The sequence below is a fragment of the Notechis scutatus genome, chromosome 14 (genome assembly GCF_049901735.1).
Source record: "Notechis scutatus isolate UNSWTSFEM ecotype Mainland chromosome 14, rNotScu1.2, whole genome shotgun sequence".
Taxonomy (NCBI): Eukaryota; Metazoa; Chordata; class Lepidosauria; order Squamata; family Elapidae; genus Notechis; species Notechis scutatus.
In genome coordinates, this window is record NC_142022.1 from 4,835,798 (window position 1) to 4,847,090 (window position 11,293).

An 11,293-nucleotide genomic window follows, 5' to 3' on the forward strand; every position below is an offset into this window, starting at 1 on the left:
TTTTTCCCTTTATCGGTATCTTATCACTCTTCCAGTTTTGGGCAAATACAATTCTAGCCACTGTTAAGACATGTATGATTAAGTAAATCTTTACTATAAGCTTCTGGTACCATTCCTAATAGGAATATATTTCAAGCTTCAAATTTATATGTTGTTTAATCATTTTTTCCAACCACATGTGTATCTTAGTCCAACACATTTTAGCCTCTGGGCAAATCCACCAGATATGATAATATGTTCCTGATATTTGATGGCATAGTGGCCACCTCCAGATGGGAATGGGCCTGGCTCTCTCACTCTCCCTGCGGACTTGCAAATCCCAACAGCTTTGCTCGGGAACGCGGGGCGTTGTGGGGAAGACATGGTCTCCACCTAATGACGCTGCTGGCCGTTGGAGCAGATGGTTGCAGGCTGAGTCATTCCAGGGTGGTTGGCAAGCCGGAGTTGATAGCTCTGCCTCTCGCTCCTTCCCTCCCATCTGGTTCTGTTTTCCTCCCGTTGCTTTCTTCCAAATAATCAGTTCCAGAATATCGTTGAGTGCAAGGAATGTCCCACCTCCAGCTGACGAAGAATTCTGTAGAGCTCCGAAAATGGCACCATTGTCTTTTTTTTTTTTTTTTTAACCTGTCGAAGTATCCTAATAAAAGGATGGGTCGTCCTTGACCGACGACTACGCTCCGCATTTCTGCTGCGAGACCTTGGCCGAGTGAGTTTTGCCCTGTTTTATGACCACGATTGTTAAGTTGAATCACCACAGTTGTGAAGTTAGAACACGTTGGCTTCCTTGTTGATTTTTCTTGGTTGCAAAAGGAGGATCATGTGTCCCCGGGACACTGCAGCCGTCATAAATATGAAACCAGTTGCCAAACGTCTGGATTTTGATCACGCGGGAATGCTATAAGTGTGAAAAACAGTCATGTCCCTTTTTGAGTGACACAGTAGCTGCAAACGGTCACTTAATAAGTGCTTGGCAGGGGGTTGGACTAGAAGACCACTGCGGTCCCTTCCAACTCTGTTATTCTGTTATTTTGTTCATATCAAAACTTTAAACTGCCCCGTCGCTGAAATGTGCTATTTATGATGAAGCCCCTACCCAAGTCGCAAACTGATATAAAAATATCTCAAAGAAAACCAAATCAAATTCAGAACAAAAGCTTCACCCACATTAGCAGTAGCAGCCTCAGGGCAGCCATGAAAAAAAAATCTTAAAGAATCTGCATTCAAAGCCAACGCGGAAGATTGATGAGCCTTTTGACCTCCAAAAGGGGAGAAATTTGCTGATGTCCTGCTTGCCGTATCTGTAGTTACATCATTCAGGCTTGGCTGGGAACTGGGGTGAGGAATGGAGGTCAGCTGCCTGACCACAAATATTCTGAATTTCTCTAGGTCTGCAAATTCTCCTTTTTAAAAATCTTCTAAAATGTTCAACCAGCCAGAGTTGCTTTGTAGTTTTGCAGACCTGCCACCAGAGGGCAGCGTGCCTCTATTTGCTTGCCATTGGAGGTGATGCTGACCAGCATCAAGCAGTGATTTGCCACTTTCTGGAGGGGTATCCTGGTTTGCCCCTTGGAGGAAACCCACTGCAAAGAATCAGGGGCGCCTGCGTTCTCCAGCTGTTCCAAACTATAACTCCCATTGGCTGCAAACTTCAAAACTAGCCTGCTCACCTTCCGACTTCTCAATCTCATGGCCTGCATTCTAGAATAGAATAGAATAAGAAAGAATGGAATGGAATGGAATGGAATGGAATGGAATGGAATGGAATGGAATGGAATGGAATACAATACAATACAATACTATACTATACTATACTATACTATACTATACTATACTATACTATACTATACTATACTATACTATACTATACTATACTATACTATACTATACTATACAATTCTTTATTGGCCAAGTGTGATTGGACACACAAGGAATTTGTCTTGGTGCAAATACTCTCAGTATACATAAAAGAAAAGATGCATTCGTCCAGAGTCAAGAATCATCAGCTACAACACTTAATAATTGTCATAGAGTTATATAGTAATAGGGTATATAGTAAATAGAATATAGTTATAGGGTACAATAAGATATCAAATCATACTAGGAAACAGTCAATAATAATCGTAAGGATACAAGCGACAAAGTTACAGTCATACAGTCCCAAGTGGGAGGGGATGGGTGATAAGGAGTGATGAGAAGGTTAACAGTAATAGTAGTGCAGACTTTGTAAATAGTTGGACAGTGTTGAGGGAATTATTTGTTTAGCAGAGTGATGGCGTTCGGGGAAAAACTCCCCTTGTGTCTAGTTGTTCTGATGTGTAGTGCTGTATAGCATCATTTTGAGGATAGGAGTTGAAACAGGTTTAAGTCCAGGATGTGAGGGGTCTGTAAATATTTTCACAGGCCTCTTTTTGACTCATGCAGGATGCAGGTCCTCCATGGAAGGCAGGTTGGCAGTCCTAATCATTCTCTGTGACACAGTCTGTGTCTGTCCTGTTGGGTTGCAGAACCGAACCAGACAGTTATAGAGGTGCAGATGACAGACTCTGCAAAAGTTTATGCTTTGCAGTTTGCAATAGGTTTGCTCAGCTGATGACAACATGCATACTCCAGTTCCCAGCAGGCTGGCTGGGAATTCTGGAAATTGCAAACCCCAGAGCCTGGGAAGGTTATAAAAAAAAAAAAAAAAAAGCCCAAAAGCTTCCTTGTAAAATGAGCTCAGCTCCAAATGACTCACAGGGACACGTACACAGAGCAGAAGTATTTTGTCTCTGACTGGTGGGGTTGATTTCATTTCATTTCAAGTTATTAAATTTATATGCCACGCAATTTTCAGCAGCCTCTAAATTCTAACACCGTGAAATCTGATGTAACAGAACCTTATCTAATTCAATGTTAGAGAAAAGGATGGTTTTACACTTAGGAAGAAAAACCAAATGTACAGGTGCAGATTAGGTGAAACCTGGCTCAGGAGAAGGAATTGTGAGAAGGATCTTGGAATCCTAATTGGACAGCCACTTCAATATGAGCCAGCTGGTGGCAGCCAAAAAAGCCAACACAATCCTAGGCTGCATTAACAGAGGGATAGAATCAAGATTGTGAAGTGTTAGTACCACTTTAGAAAGCTTTAGTAAGACCACACGTGAAATATTGCATCCAGCTTTGGTCATTATGTTATATTATAAAAAGATATATTAAAAAAACTCTGGAAAGAGTGCAAAGAAGAGCAACAAAGATTATTAGGGGGCTGGAAGCTAAAACATAGGAAGAACGGTTGCAGGAATTGGTGTGATGGCCCGGGACGTGACACAAAAATAACAAAGTCACGAAAGTAGAATAAATTCCCTTTAATGCCTCCAACTTGGCCCCAATGTCCAATTATCCTCAGCTGGAGATCAAACTCTTCCAAAAAACAGTCTATGAAGGAAAGAAATGCAGTCTGAACCCAAAGTAAAGATAATTAGAAATAAAAAAAACTAACACAAACCACACTGAAGTAATTAACACGGCAGGCCAGGATGATAAATTGCAGACTTTCAAAGCATAACGCAGCACCCACAGTTGGGAGGATGCCAAAACCCAGATAAGCCTCGACCAAGAAAATGCACTCTTTGCTTCCAGCAAGGAGCTGTGTGCAAACGCCCCACTTATATCCTGTTCTCCCAGCTGCAACTAATGAAGGGGATCAGGGCCCTTTTCTCTCCCGTAAGCCACATTGCTCCCTTCTCCATTTCTCCCTGCGTGCCCCAGGATGAAGAGAGGGTGGGCCTGGGTTTTCCTCTGAATGCCCAGCCAGACTGTGCCCTTCCCCCGTTTCTTCCACAGCCACTGGAGCCACACTCCCACTCCCCTCAGAATCAGACTCCAACAAGGGCATGACAGTTGGGTACGTCTAGTCTAGTGAAAGAATAGGGAGACATGATAGCAGACTTCCAATATTTGAAGGGTTCCCCCAAAGAAGAGGGAGTCAAGCTATTCTCCAAAGCACCAGAAAGGCAGGACAAGAAGCAACGGATGGAAACTAATCAAGGAGAGAAGCAACCTAGAACTCAGGAGAAGTTTACTAACAGTGAGGACAATTAACCAGTGCAACTGCTTGCTACCAGAAATTGTGGGCGCTCCATCAATGGAGGTTTTGAAGAAGAGGCTAAATAGCCATTTGTCTGGAATAACATAGGGTCTCATGTTCAAGCAGGAGGCTGGACTAGATGACCTCCAAGGTCCCTTCCATCTCTGTTATTCTGTTATTCAATTAAATTTTGCTGGTTGAAAGGGCAGAAAGCTCTCTTCAATCCTAGCTATATTCCATGGACTTTTGGAATCAGGAATCCTGCTCTGGATAAATGATTAATTTATCCACCCACCCACCGTCAGTCACCCACACCCAGTGATTTTCCTAACAGTCTGCCCCGAAACCCTTCTGGGGTTCAACCACATAGACAGAGACCCCCTCGTTATTATTTCCACAGGCAGAATCCTGAGCTGTTTTTCTCATCCATCTTTTGCCGCATCTCTCCAGTTTGGCCTTTTCCAGATGTGCCGGAGAATGTGGTCACGCAAAACGGAAGTCCAAAAAGAAGGATAGGGAACGCAACATATGAGCCGGTGAGAAGTTGAACTGGGCAAAGCTGGTCAGCTCAATAGTGCAGAATTGTGTCGATTCTGGAGACTAAACCTTACGAAGCCGTATGAAGAACACTTGCAGGAACTATAGCTAGTCTAATGAAGGGAAGAACCAGGGGTGACATGATGGCCGTCTTCCAATATTTGAGGGGCTGCCCCAAAGAAGAGGGGGTCAAATTAACCAGTGGAACAGACTGCCACCAGAACCTGTGGGTGCTCCAACACTGGAGGTTTTTAAGAAGAGATTGGACAGCCATTGGTCTGAAATAGTGCAGGGTTTCCTGCTTGTGCAGGGGGTTGGACTGGATGACCTTCAAGGTCCCTTCCAGCTCTGTTATTCGGTTCTTTTTTTCTTTTTTCTTTTGCCGCCATCGTGAAGGGAATCCCTGCAGTTGTGAAGTTAGTCACACGGTTGTTCAGCGATCGTGATATTCCCATGTCGGAAGGTCGCAAGAGAGGATTCGTGCGACCCTGAGACCGTCACAAACATGAGTCCCTTGCCAAGCGTCCGAATTTGGATCACGTGACCATGGGGCAACGGTCATAAGTGTGAAAACAGAGGGACAGAATGAAGATCACATGAAGTGTTAATACCACTTTATAAGGCCTTGGAAATAAAGCCACACTTGGAATAGTGCTTCCAGTTTTGGTCGCCATGATGTCAGTGGTGGGTTTCAAATTTTTGTACTACCGGTTCTGTGGGCGTGGCGTGATTGGTGTGGCATGGTTTGGTGGGTGTGGCAGGGGAAGGATACTGCAAATTCCCATGCCCTCCCCACTCCACTAACCTGCTTTCCAGCTCCGTTCTCCTGTGCAGGGCAACCAAAAAAGAACCCAGCCAATCAGCTGGGACTCGGGAGGCGGAGAATAGATGGGGCGGGGCCAATTGGAGGCGGGATTGGCCGGTTCTCCCAACTATTCAAAATTTCCGCTACTGGTTCTCCAGAACTGGTCAGAATCTGCTGAATTACCACCTCTGGTTGAGACTCTGGAAAAAGTGCAGAGAAGAGCAACCAAGATGATTATGGGACCGGAGGCTAAAACATACGAAGAATGGTTGCAGGAATTGGATATATGTTTAGTTTAATGAAAAGAAGGACTAGGGGAGAGATGATAGCAGTCTTCCAATATCTCAGGGGCTGCCCCAAAGAAGAGGGAGTCAAGCCATTCTCCAAAGCACCAGAAGGCAGGATAAAAAGCAACGGGTGGAATCTAATCAAGGAGAGAAGCAACTTAGAACTAAGCAGAAACTTCCTGACAGTTAGAACAATTAACCAGTGGAACTGCTTGCCACCAGAAGTTGTGGGTGCTCCATCACTGGAGGTTTTAAAGAAGAGATTAGATAACCCTTTGTCTGAAGTGGTGCAGGGTTTCCTGCCTAGGCAGGGGGTTGGACTAGAAGACCTCCAAGGTCCCTTCCAACTCTTATTCTATTCTATTTTAGTCCTCAGTCATGTTTCTCAGTGCTGTTGTAACTTTGAATAGTCATTAAATGTTGTAAGTCAAGTTTGCCCAAATCCTCCTGTTCCATCGTTTCCTTACGTCTAACCAGAGAGGAGAAAGCAGATTTGAGCATTTAACTACATTTTTGGGTTTGTTCGAATTAGGGGAAATGTCTGCATTCTTTTGCATTTAGCAAAATAAACTCATTATGCTGTCCCCGATGGGCAGAGAGGCTGGCCACCCAGCCTCAAAGCTTCCCGGTGGTGGTAATTTAAGAATAAAACATCATCCTCAGAAGAAATTCGCATGATGATCAGCTTGGGTTTGTTTGGGGTAGAGATCCACATTGTTTATTCTCCCAGGGTTGTAATGAGGCAGTTTTAGTCATTAGGACATTCCTCCATTTGTACATATATAATATGGTGGGTTGTTTTTTTTTCTGCCTTGGTTTTGGAGGCTACGCTGGAAGTGTTGTTTGGAACCAAAGAACGGATGAATCAAGAAAGATTTTGGTCGTAAGTTGGATCGCCCTTCTGTTGGTGAGGAACTACAACCAGCATGGCATCTTTGCTGGCTGGGAACAGAACAGAACAGAACAGAACAGAATAGAACAGATTTAGGAACAGAACAGAATAAGGAATAGAATAGAATAGAATAGAATAGAATAGAATGGAATGGAACGGAACGGAACGGAATGGAATGGAATGGAATAGAATTGAATTAAATTGAATTGAATTGAATTTGAAGGGGCCCTGGAGATCCTCTAGTCCAGCCCCCTGCTCAGGCAGGACCCTATACATATACCATTCCAGACAAGTGGCTGTTCAGTCTCTTCTTCAAAACCTCCAGTGATGGAGCACCCACAACTTCTAGTGGCAAGCAGTTCCACTGGTTAATTGTCCTCACTATTAGGAAGTTTCTCCTTAATTCCAGGTTGCTTCTCTCCTGGATTAGTTTCCATCCGTTGCTTCTCGTCCTGCCTTCTGGTGCTTTGGAGAATAATTGGAGTCCCTTCTCTTCTTTGGGGTGGCAGCCCCTCAAATACTGGAATACTGCTGTCGTGTCATCCCTAATCCTTCTTTTCTCTAGACTAGCCAGACCCAAATCCTGCAGCCTTTCTTCATAAAATCATCCCCTTTAAAACAAAAGAGCCCGCATTAAAAAGGAGAAAATAAATTAAAAAGAAAAATCTGGAAGAAAGGCAGGCAACAATAATAACAATAATAATAATAATCTCCGCATAGCCTCAGCGGCCATTCTGACTTCTCCTTGGCAGCCCTTCCCAGTTTCCAAGATTTAGCCCAGCTGCTTTGACGCTTTCTGCCATAATTGACCTATAAGGATTCAGACCGGGGCAAAGGGATCCCAGTGGATCCCAGCGGATCCTGAGCACTGGAAAGTTTGCGGTTCTTTCTGGCCAGCTCCGGTGGTCTCTTCTGTTGGGACCCCGGATCCCAATTCTTCCTCCCTTTGGCCACAGCTGGGCGCAGCTGTGTGGATACTTTCCGTCCTCCCTCGGCCCTCTGATCCCTTCGCCTCCTTGGCCCACAGCTGGCCTGGAGACCAGATCCCAGGGGAGCCCCGATCTGGCCTGACCTCCCCTTCTCCATGTGTCACAGCGCTGGGAGCATCGGAAATCAGATGCCGAGAGGCTGGGAAGGGAAATACATGCTTTGCCACCCTCGGTTCCTCCGGGGGCGAAGAAGACAGGCCCTGGAGATGGGCTGGGGACAAATACCCTAAATTTAGTTGCTTTTTCCTCTCTTGGGAAGAATTCTTTATAAGCCAGATGTTTGCTGTTTCGATCAGCACACAGTGGGTCTACTTCCGTGTGCAGTGTTTTAAAGAAGATCTTTCCTCCAGTTGAACTCGGTGCCTGGTGTATTTGAGGGAGACATCTATATGATTCCCCAGCCAGCAGGCTCTAGAATGGATGGACTTCAAGTCCCAGAATTCCCCAGTCTTCATGCTTTAGAATGGATGGACTTCAGCTCCCAGAATCCCCTAGTCATCATGCTCTATAATAGATGGACTTCAACTCCCAGAATCCTCCAGCTAGCATGCTTTAAGAGTGGACTTCAACTCCCAGAACCCCGCAGCTAGCATGCTCTATAATGGACGGACTTCAACTCCCAGAATTCCCCAGCCAGCATGTTCCCAAGCACAGACTCCCAGCTTACTGGCTGGGGAATTCTGGGATGTGAAGTCCCCAAATCTTAAAAGTTGCTATGATTGAAAAACACTGGGTTAGTAATTTCAGTGACAATGCGAGGGATCTCCCCTGTTGCACAGAACCAGACAATGTTGCCCTCTGCCCATGAGCAGAGACACTGTTTTCTTTTCACGCTGCCCCTGCGGTTCACAGGCCAAACGTGTCTGGCTGCTGGAACCAAAACTGAAACCACTTTCCCCCCATGTCCTGGGATGGCTCCTTTCCCTTCACACCTGTTGGACTGCATTTCCCAGAATCCCTAGCGAATGCGCACCACATCTGGACTGCCCAGGTTGGGGGACACAGCTGTCATTCCTGGCTCAGGTCATGCGATAGGCTGGAAGGAAGAGGAGGCAGCAACAGCAGCAGCCCAGCCCAGCCCACCCTCCCTAACAAAGCTCCCCAGGTCATGCGCAGAGTAGTTTGCAGCAGGCAGCGGACGCCTAGTGGTTAGAGGCCTCCGGGTTTCGAGATGGACATTCCCAGAAGGGTCAAGGGCCGCTTGTAAACCTTTGGCCTCTTTGTGGTTTGGAGAGAAGAGGCTCAACCGGTCCATTTGGCGTTGGGTGTGTAGGGCAGGGTGGGGTGCTTGCATCAGATGTGAGTGCAACGGCGCACTCCAGATGTTTGCCGGGCTGACTCACTTCCCAGGGGGGGGGTGGAGGGGAGAAAGGATCTTGTCAAGATCCCAGCTCCGATCACGGGGCCCCTTGGCTGCTGAGACCCACCTCGGTGGCAGTGAATTGGGGCTGTCTACGCCATAAAAAATACATTATGAGGGGAAACTCCCGAGCATTCCTAGTAGAACAACGAATAAGAGAGTTGGAAAGGGACCTTGGAGGTCTTCTAGTCCAACCCACTGCTCAAGCGGAGACCCTATATCAGTGGCCCCTCACAGCTGATTTTTGGCTGGTTTGAGGCCTTTTTCAGCCTCCCAGAGGCTTGAAAAAAGCCTCTGCAGGCCAAGTAATAAGCCTGTTTCGTCACTTCTGGTGTTTACAGGAAGTGACAAAACGGGCCTATTATTCGTCCTGCAAACCCTGCAGAGGCTTTTTTCAAGAGTCTGGGAGGCCGCAAAAGGCCGCAAAAGGCCTCAAACCAGCCGAAAATCAGCCCTGAGGTACAGGCATGCGCAAGTGAGGTAAGTTTGCCTGAGGCTCTGCATGCCAGCCCAAATGGCTCTGCGCGCCATTTGTGGCACGCGTGCCATAGGTTCACCATCACGGGCCCTATATCATTCCAGACAAATCTCAATCCTCCAGGGATGGAGCACCCGCAACTTCTGAGGGCAAGCTGTTCCACTGGTTAATTGTTCTCACTATCAATCGATCAATCAATCAATCAGAATAGAGCTGGAAGGGACTTCGGAGGTCTTCTAGTCCAACCCCCCCTCCTGTTCAAGCAAGAGACCTTACACCATTCTGGACAAATGGCTGCCCTGTCTCTTCTTAAAAACCTCCAGTGATGAAGCTCCCACAATTTCTAGTGGCAAGCAGTTCCACTGGTTAATTGTCCTCCCTGTTAGGAAATCGCTCCTTAATTCCAGGTTGCTTCTCTCCTTAGTTAGTTTCCATCCATTGCTTCTTGTCCTGCCTTTCTGGTGCTTTGGAAAATAAGTTGACCCCCACCCACCCCACAACCTCTTCTTTGGGGCAGCCCCTCAAATACTGGAAGATGCTATCATGTCTCCCCTGCTCCTTCTCTTCCCAGTTCCCACATCGTATGGTTTGGCCTCCAGCCCCCTAATCATCTTCCTTGCTCTTCTCTGCACTCTTTCTAAGATCTTTTGTCGATTGTGGTGACCAAAAGCAACATTCCAAGCGTGGTCTTTACCAACGCAATAAAACCAGCTGGCTTCCCATTAGGGAACCGTCAGGATGGCTCAATGCTGGGAAAAAAAAAAAAAGCCTGTGCTTTTAAGCCACTGAGGTAGACTGCCACTGAATGTGGAGGCTCTAATGCAGGGGTCTCCAACCTTGGCAACTTTAAGACTTGTGGACTTCAACTCCCAGAGTTCCTCAGCCAGCAAAGCTGGCTGAGGAACTCTGGGATGAAGTCCATAAGTCTTAAAGTGCCAATGGAGACCCTGCTCTAATTCCAACAAAGCAGCCTGGAGCCAGGAGGGGGCTGCTTCACTGAGACAGATGGCTCTAATTCTCTCTCTCTCTTTTTTTTTTAACTCGATGGGAAAGCCCATCCTCGTCTGGGAATGTGGGTTCAGAAATTTGGGGGTTGTTTTAATTTCTGCCTTATTAAAACAGGCCCCAAACCCTACCTATAAATCTGAGTTGATCGGTTTGGAGCGACATGTAAGGCCAGCCAGCTGTGGTTTATTTAACAAACTGTTATTGAAATGAACTGTGGCAAAACATAATCAGATCATAAATGACTCGTTTTGGTGCAGCCGCCGGAGACGTAATGAGGCCAATTAACGTGTCGTATGAGACCGGCCTTCGGTGGCTTATTCAATAAATCATCATTTAGTTACAAGTCATCCTCCACCATTCATTTAGGGACTTGCGACCGTGTGTTTCACCCTTACGACTCTTGCCGCATCCCCTGGCCTGGTCACATGATCAAAATCCAGACCTTTGACCACTGACTCATATTTATGACAGTGGCAGCGTCCCGGCGGGGCGGTGTCACGTGGTCCCCTTTTGCGACCATCCAAGAAGCAAAGTCAATAGGGAATCCAGTTTTACTTAACAACCGGGTTGCTAACTTAACAACCGGCAGCCATTCACTTAACAACGGTGGCAAGAAAAGGTCGTAAAATAGGGCAAAGCTTAACCATCTTGCTTAGCAAGGGAAATTTGGGGCACAATTGTGGTCATAAGTCGAGGACTTACCTGTGTTGGTTCTATCCTTGCTTTCTTTTGCCCCCTGTCGTTCTACTTCTATTTGCAGGTCTTTGTAATTTGGGATTTTCTGCAGTGGAATTATGATAGTTGGTTACACATTTGATTTGGCCTTTTGGCCTCCTATTCAGTCCTTCCCAAGGACTGCCTGGGCTAGGCA